Source organism: Protopterus annectens, chromosome 7.part1 (assembly GCF_019279795.1).
Source record: "Protopterus annectens isolate FY-2018-M chromosome 7.part1, PAN1.0, whole genome shotgun sequence".
Classification (NCBI taxonomy): domain Eukaryota; kingdom Metazoa; phylum Chordata; order Ceratodontiformes; family Protopteridae; genus Protopterus; species Protopterus annectens.
Genome location: NC_056740.1, coordinates 35,888,208 through 35,897,292, shown reverse-complemented (window position 1 = coordinate 35,897,292; position 9,085 = coordinate 35,888,208).

Here is a 9,085-nt window from a genome sequence, read left to right as displayed (position 1 = left end):
GAAAAAGCCACTACAAAGATTTGGTGATCAGTAGAGTCTGACAGTGCTTTCAATAAATTGTGATTCCTGTTATGCTCTGAACTTATATTGCTTGCACAACATTCCCAACTACACCTCACAGCATATACTGACACTTCAGAAGTTGGTGTGGAGAAAGAATTATCACAGGAGGTTGAGGGAATGTTTGATATGTTTTTAAACTGGAAGCTCAGTGAGGCAGAACAAATATATTCAGCCATTGAGAGACATTGACTCATAGTACTGTATATACTTCACTCCTCCTTATTATATATCTTGCAGGCAAACTTTTTCTGGGAATTCATCCTGCCCGTTAGTTATGGATAAATAAGAATGATTGTTATTTATAAGCTCTGTAGATTGGTTGGTTCTTCAAAGCCATATAAGTCTGAAATGTTACTTAGGTCAAGTATTGTACATATAAAATATGTGGATATCTGGGTCCCAAGGTTTTAAGCTGAGACCAGGTACATTACAGCATTTTGGGATATTTCATTTTGCATGAGATACTGGAAATATGTCATAAGTGTTTTGGTTTTAAGGCACTGATAATGCAAATGTGTGATATTCATTAAGAACATGCAGATACTGCTATGTACTAGACAGAGAAGATACTCTTGCATGTTTTACTGAATGGCTTATTATTAGGTTCATAAATCCATAGGTAAAGACTAGGCAATCAATATGCAGATCATTAGAAGCCTATCAAAGAATATTTATACAATCACTGCTCATTCCTATTCAAAAACCATGAAAAAAATGGACAGCCCAACCAGCATGCCTGTTGTAAATCGGGCATATACAAACAGAAAAAAGTCTGGCCATTAAAATACCATTGTGCGCTAGACTTTCTGTTGTTATGGGTTGAGAGACCATTGAATGCAAGAAAAATCAGATATGTTCTACACAATTAAAGAAATAGAAGCGTACCTGATTTCCTTGTATTTCAATGTGGACCATCATAAAATCCTGACATTTTAAACATTAAAAAAAAAACAGCAGTTATTTTATTCTCCATTGCTTCTCCTGCACTGCACTCATGTACTGTGCAAGTGTGAAAAGGCAAGTCCTATACACATGAGCAGTACATCAGCTCACAGGAGACAAGACAGACAAAAGACTGAAATGCTGTTATACAAAGATAAGAAAGGTAAACAATTTATTTCTTTGTATAAAAGCAAGTATCCATGAATGTTCATGAGTATATTTGGATTTACCAAAGGTTGGCTTTGTTTAACCAAACAAGCTTCACCTTTATGATCAAACACACCAACTCTGGGTAAATCTTGATATACCCCTGCACAGCTGTTTTTAAATATATATTCAAAAGTTACTTACAGCCTCAAGAAGGGGAGGATAAGATAGACAAGGGGGAATATTTGAGGCTACCCATCCAATTGTCTATTTTTACCTTTAAGGTGTCAAAGGTACTAATCTGCTTGACACGTAATAGAAATTTTTCCTGATATGCAGGACTAATTATTTAATTTAGTTTGGTATTAAAGGAGTATCCTAGTAAACAAGGGCAGATTTACTGGGGACACATACTGGAGGCTTTTACTCCAGTGTGCCAGACTCTTTACAGTCTTAAGGGATTACCTCATGCCCATTATCTGAGTGAAGACTTCCAAGGTCCCTCAATTGATAGTGAGTCCTTGTACCTTGAGGAGGATTTCTCAGCAAAGAAAGAGATCTCCAACTGCTTAGAGTTGTAAGCTCTAAAGGAAGTATAAAATTGTAAGCCTAAAAGTAGAATGCTAAATGTGAAGGGCAATTTCATTTGGGAACTGCAGCCTTAGATAGACCAGAATTTTGTTATATGTTCGACTTTTTAAACAGTGGTGAGAACTTTACACAGACATTCATTGTTTTACCGAGACTTTATTTCTCAATATTTGTTTTGCAACCCAGATCTGTGAGCTGAATAAAATCTGCATTTGGTTTACTTTTAGGAGCAGGTTATTAAAACTACACACAGACACACACACATACACACAGACACACACGCACACTATATGCATATATATAATACTGTATATAACTTTATTACTTCTTTACACTTTTTCTTCTTTGCATTTTAATATACTCAGCTGGGCTACACCTGTAAATGGTATACTGAAATCCAGGATATTGGCTGTCTTGAACAAGAAGAAAGACTTTCAGGCAGAGTTTTCAATACGGTAAGTAAGTACTTCCACAAGGTACACTTCACAGGTTAGTCCCGACTGGTGTCTCATAACCCGAACTGTTAGGGTCTTCCTTTAGATGATTTTCATGTCGAGGAACTAACTTCCTGTATTGCTGCTTTCAGGCAGCTTGCTTTCATAGAACATTAGTTCCAATTAAGACCTTATTATTTGGCTACTTCTATGTAAATATTCTTAGGGTTCATGCTGCACTATAATTAAAGGTACCATACACATTTTCCAATTTCAAAATTCACTTTTAAAGACATGCAATGCATTTCCATTCACTAGCACAAGTGTGTGCATCTGTGTGTGTATGCGTACATGTGTGTCTGAGAATGTGTATAATGATTAATTTAAAGGAGAGTTGGTGTTGATGTATTTAAAGCAGAATGTGTTTTTTATATCACTCTTATTTCCAGTTGAAGAAAACATTATCTATGTTTTTAGAGTGTGCAACCAAATTTCTTCATACGATGCTGTATAATGTTTATAGCATTCATGTTCTATACATATTGTACGCATGTGCCATCGATACAGTAAATGGTGACATTGAAAACAGGAGTGTTATGTTAAGAGACTTTGTGTTTGAATATCACATAAGAACGGCCTAGTGCAAAAATATAAATCAGTATCAAGTCATTACACCACAGGTACCATATGATTCCATCATTGTCCATGTAGGTGTAAATGACCTGAGATGTACCTTCCTGGACAATAGAAAAATGAGGCACTATGAAGCTTTCAGACTATAAGACTGCCATTAGACTGACACTGGGCAGCATATTACCATCACCAAGGAGGATCCCGCAATATAAGCAAAAAAAAAAAAAAAAAATGATTTCTACAACTGACTGTATTTCTGGTGCCATTCTAAGGGGATCCGATATTTTATCAGCTTGGAAGGACATGGCTATTAGACCACATTGCTTTGCCAAGAATGGCCTGCACTTCTCCCCTCTAGGCTTTTGAATACTGGCTAAAACTTTATACATCCCCATAGATCCTTTTTAGGCAATGCCAAGCTGTCGAGCCTACACATATAGTAAAGTCAACTCAACTGGTTACTGCTCAATGCCAGGACCCTAAAAAAAAAAAAAACTTCCTACAATCCCTCTTCACACTTGATGAAATAGATGTCTGTGCAGTTTATGAGACATCATTTAAAGTAGCAGACAAAACCATGGCAATGCAAGGTTTCAGTGCCTTCCACATTTTTAGACCATTAGCTGCATAGGCAAGGACTAAAGGAAGAGGTGTTTCATTATACATAAGTAACAAGCATATCTCTATGGTGGTCAAACAGGCTGATGTGCTACAGTTCCTCCATGTGCAGATCACCATAGGCAAAATCCCATGCCATATCCTAGCCAGCTATAGGTCAGCTTCCATGTCCCAAGCATCTCATAATGCATATTTAGACCGACTGGAGACACTTGCCATGCAAGTTAACACCCAACTCATGGATGACTTTGATTACCCCTCTACAGACTGGGAGTCCTACACTCAAATCTACAGACACAGAGATTTGAGGACTTCATGAATACAAACAACTTTAACCAAATAGTGAATATGCCCACTAGAGGCTCCAACATATTGGTCCCCATGCTTACAAATATTGGAGAATGTTGCATGCCCCCCATGTCTCATCCTACCTGGTAAGGTCCGACCATAAAGCTGTCTCCTTTGAAATAAAAATTAACTCTGTGATCCAATAAAATCAGTAACAGTTAGAAACTATTCCAAGGCAAAATGCCTTATATTAAATGATGGACTATCAAAATTAAATGCCCCTCCATACCCAGAAAATACAGCAGACTATGCTGAATTGCTCTCAGAAACTCTGTACATCCATGTCAATGGCTACACAGAGGCTGTACCTGCCAGATGTGAGCCCATGACTAGTCCTAGAAACAAACCACCTGGTGGTGTTGCAAACTAAACAGGATATACAACAAAAGGAAAAAATATGGCAAAAATTAGGAAGGTTAATTCCCATAAAGATAGAAACTCTCTCAAAGTAAATAGGCAACTAAGAGGGCTAATTAGGTCAATCAAAGCCAACATGAGGTTAAGATAGCCTCCCAGGTGAAATATTACCATCAGACCTTTTCAAGCTATGTCACAAACCTTAAGGTGGTGGTTAATAGTGACACATTCAATGAGCCTGGTGATATAGCAAACCTGTTAGTGGACAAATTCAGTTCCATCTTTACTCCTCTCTCACTCCCAACCATTCACTCAAAAACGCCTTCATCCAGCTGTAACTTGGCAGCATGTACTGGGTGCACTTTCTAAAGCCAAGAACATGGCCTCATGGGGCCCTGATAACATCCTATGATTCCTCCTGAGTAGTCTAAATTATGACTTATCAGGATGCCCTGTCATTGTTTAACTAGAATCTTAAAACAGGCATTGTGCCATGTGATTGGAGGACTGCAAAGGTAATCTTCCTTTATTAAGGATGGATCTTCAACAGATAATGGGAATTTCAGAGACATTAGTCTGACTAGTCTTATTTGCAAAGCCATGGAAAGAAATTTAATGGGAATTATCAACAAGGAGACATAAGACCCCCCAGACACTGGATCCATCCCAGTTTGGTTTCATCAAAGGAAGGTCAGGCTTACTGAATAGGTCACTAAAGCAGTAGATAAGTGGAAAATGGTGCATACTGCCTACCTAGATATGGATAAATCACTTGATACAATACCCCACTCTGGCATTGTCAACAAACTTATGGAACTAGTTATAAACCCCTTTCTAACATGCTGGATAGCTAGCTGGCTCACTGACAGGACCAAGAAAGATAGAATAAGAGAGGCCACATCCACAAAGAGACCTGTAACCTATGGAGTCCCCCCGGGCTTTGTGAGAGCCCACTCCTCTTTGACATATGTTCATAGGTTGGTACTAGGCTGTCAGCCCCAGGGCCTATACAAGCCTAGCCATAACAATTCCCTGTCTATTTCTGCCCACACTATTTACTTCCCTGGACCCCTGTCTAGCAGGGCGACTGATGTGATCCCCGGGGTGAATTTCCTTTCTCCCATCCAGTCGTCAAGGTTCCTTTTGAAGAGGGCCAAAGAAGCACTCTGCTTGACATGTATGGGCAGTCTATTCCAGAGTCAGAGGAGTCTCTGGGTCAGGAACCTATCCCGTCAGCATGTTTTGTTTATTGTGATGACAAGGTTTAGATCCCTGGAGCGTGTGGCTATGAGGGATTGGGATTTCTTTAAGTGTAGCATGTACAACAGCTCTGGGTTTGACATGGCCTTGTATGTTAAGCAGAGATCGCCTCTGAGTGGACGATATGCGACAAAGTATAGCTGGAGTTTTTTAAGGCGGTCACTGTAGGGCATCTGCTTTAGGCCTGTGATTCTTTTAGTGAGGTATTTCTGCAGCCTTTCCAGTTGTTTCAGATGTCTTGAGAGGTACATGCCAAATGGGGCATTGCATTCTATAATGGGTCTAATGAGGGATGAGTACAGTGGGACAATGACCTACTTTATTCTGGATGAAAAGCCCTTAGTGATGAGGTGTGCCACATAGAAGGACTTCCTGAGACCACTGTCCACCTGTGTCCCTAAGTCTCTTATCACACTTTTGGTGTTTAGTGTGCTGCCACCTATGTGGTAATTCATGACTACATGTTTTTTCCCAAAGGGGGAGAACTATACATTTGTTGGCATTGAGCTTGAGCCCATGGCTCTGGCACCAAGCATCTGTTTCTGTAAGGCCCTTTTGCAGAGTATCCACATCATTTGGGTATTCAATAATGGCTCCCAGTTTGCAGTCATCTGCGAACTTTGTTAGCCAGAGTCTCCTAGTGTTGGCCTGTACTTCAGAGAAGTAGATGACAAACAAGAGTGGTCCCAGGACTGAACCCTGAGGTACTCCACTTGTCACTTGTCTGGAGCTGGATTTGGAGTCAGCTACTTTTACATTGTGGGTTCTGTCAGTAAGCCAGTTGGCAACCCATCGAGTGACGTAGGGATTAATGCCCAGCTTAGTAAGTCTATCTATGATTACAGAGTGGGGGATGGTGTCAAAGGCCTTGGTGAGGTCCAGATAGGCTGTGTGGACCGCCTTACCCTCATCCACAGATCTGGAGACTGATTCAAAAAAGTCAATCAGGTTCAAGAGACAAGATCGGCCCTTCTTGAACCCAAACTGGGTGGGGTCCAGTGTTTGAAAGTTGCCAATGTCTTTGTTTATAAGTTCCATGATAATACATTCCATGGCCTTGCAGATCAGGCTCATCAGACTGATGGGGCGGTAGTTCCCAGGATCAAAGGTGGATCCCCCTTGTGGAGTGGGATAACTGTAGCTGTGCGCCACTCTGTGGGCATGAAGCCTGAGGTGAGACTATGATTAAACATGACACTTTGGTGAGGTGTCAGTTCATTTTGTAGTTCATGTAGTACACAGCCCGGGATGTCACCTGGTCCCATGGATGCTGTATTCTTAGCTTTGGAGAGTGTGTTTTTTTACCTGTGTGGCCATTATTACTGGAATTTGGCAATCTTCCGGTATTGAGATGGGCCGTTTAGGGGTGAGAGGGTGTGAAGTTGGCACTGAATTGATCTGCCAGTATATTGGCAATATGCTTGGGATCAATATATTTAATGCCATTCTGTTCTAGCTCAGAGCAGATCTGAACATTGCCATTTAGATTACTGACATAGTTATAGAATGCCTTGTGGTTGTCTTTGGAATCTTTGGCAATTTTATTTTTGTAACTAGCTTTGGAGGATTTTATGAGGGATCTCAGCTTCTTACTGAGGCTGGTAAGGGAATTTTTTTGCATCCTGGGATTTTCCTCTTTTCTGCAACAATTTCTTCCTTTTGTTGTAAAGTTTATGGCAGGGGACCACCAGATTGGCTTCCTTTTTTTGGAGGAGAGCATCTTGGCTCTATTTGGGATGGCACGATTCTTGCATGAGTGGATGTGCTCGTACAGTGCCTTAGTGTAGGATTCAGCAGTCGAACTTTCAGTTCCCGTCGGCATGGGTGTCATAAAGTTTGTCACTTCTGACTTGAGTAGCATGAAGTTGTCTTTGGAGAAGTTTTTTATAGAGGTTTCCTTACTAGGGGGTGGGGGTGGGATGTGGATTTTAAGGGTGATTAGCTTATGGTCAGACCTGACCAACGAGGGGTTATCATAGGTGTGGAGCATCAATTTCCCATGTTGGTAATGACCAAGTCTAGGATATTTGAGCCACTGGTGGGACTATGGATTAGTCAATCCAGAAAGTTGGAATTTATGAATTCCAAGAACCGTTGGGCAAAGGTGTTGGTACACGAGTAGTTTTCCCAGTTAATGGCAAGGTAGTTGAAATCACCCAGTATTAGGGTGTTTAGTTGTATCTTAACATTTTCCAGTATGTTTACAAAGGTGTAGTGAATCCTGGGGCATGGTGGGGGATCTATAGCAAGCTACAATTTGGATTGCAGTCTTATCTAGTGTTAGTTGCACCTGGAGAATTTCAGATGCATTGTGTTGGGCAACTAGCCTGGTGGTGTGAATATTCTTGGTGAATATGGACACCCCTCTACCTTTAATGTTTCGGTCCTGGTTTGGTGGCCGCAAAGTGTGGTAAGAGTTGTAGCCTGGTATTGCAGGGGTGCTCTCTGGAGCCTTGAACCAGGTCTCAGTTACTGCACAGATATCGATGTTCTCCATTTTTAGGAGTGCCTCGAGAGAGTGCATTTTGAGGTTTGGACCCCTAGCATTGAGTAGCATTACCTTCAGAATTTGCATGCTTGTACCCATTATGGTAGTGGTTTTGTCCTTTGAACCTTGCCTAAAAAAAGGCACTATAGGGGTGGCAAGAGCCTTAGATAGTAATCTGAATCCCAGGGGCAACAGGTTCAGACCCATCTCTGGTAAAGCATCGTGGTCTGTCGATCATGTTGTCCCAGCCAGACAGATACTGGATCCCCTTTGAATGACTCCAGAAGCTTAGCCAATTGCTGAAGTCATTCATTTAGTCCTTAGATTGTGGTATAATTCTGGGCGAAGGCAGGATGCTACTGAGGGCTAAGGTCATACCTGCCTGGACCACATGATCCGAGAGCTCCCCCATGTTTCTTTTCGTGTAGTCCAGGGAGGTACGTCTCAAGTCATTCACTCCAACATGGACAATGACAGAGTCATATTTGTACTTGTTGTGGAGTGACTTGAGTGCATGCGTTATGTGGCGGATCCTGGCACCCGACAAGCAGCTGACTGTAATTTTCTCCTTGTTCAGCCTGGTGAGTGGGACATCAGTGTGCCTGACTATAGAGTCACCTATGGCTAAAGTGGTAGGTACATTTTCTTGCCTTAGGGGCTATTGCTGGGTGGCACACTGGTATTGTGAGCTATGTTACACTTTGGTTGTGATTGGTGTTTGTTTGCATTTCAGCTTCGGAGGTCCTTGTTGCCTGGGCAGGTTACAGTTAAGGGCCTCTGCATATGTGGATTTAATGTTGCTATGTGTGGTTGTTGGTGGTGTGGGTTTATAAGGGCTATGTGTTGCTTGAGGTGTAGTGCTGGTGTTAATCTTTTCCTTTTGACTGTCAAGCACTGTCTTGGGTGGAGAGAGCTTTGCTTCCAGTTTGGCTATGTAAGTGCATCTCTCACAGTTTGTACTATTGGGTGGTAGGAGGAGAGGGTTATCTGTGTACATGACGCAGTTGCTGCATTGCCCCAGTATGCCCAGATTCACCAGGTGAACAGAAGAAATCACCGGAGGCTGACCCTTGGACATGCCTGGTTTGGTGCTTTTTTGTAAAGTACAGGAGATGTTTTCCCTTGCCTTACCAAGGTACTTTGCAATTAAAGGCTGTTTAGTGCCTACGATTGATTTCTCCTTATTAACAAGGAGAGTTGAGTA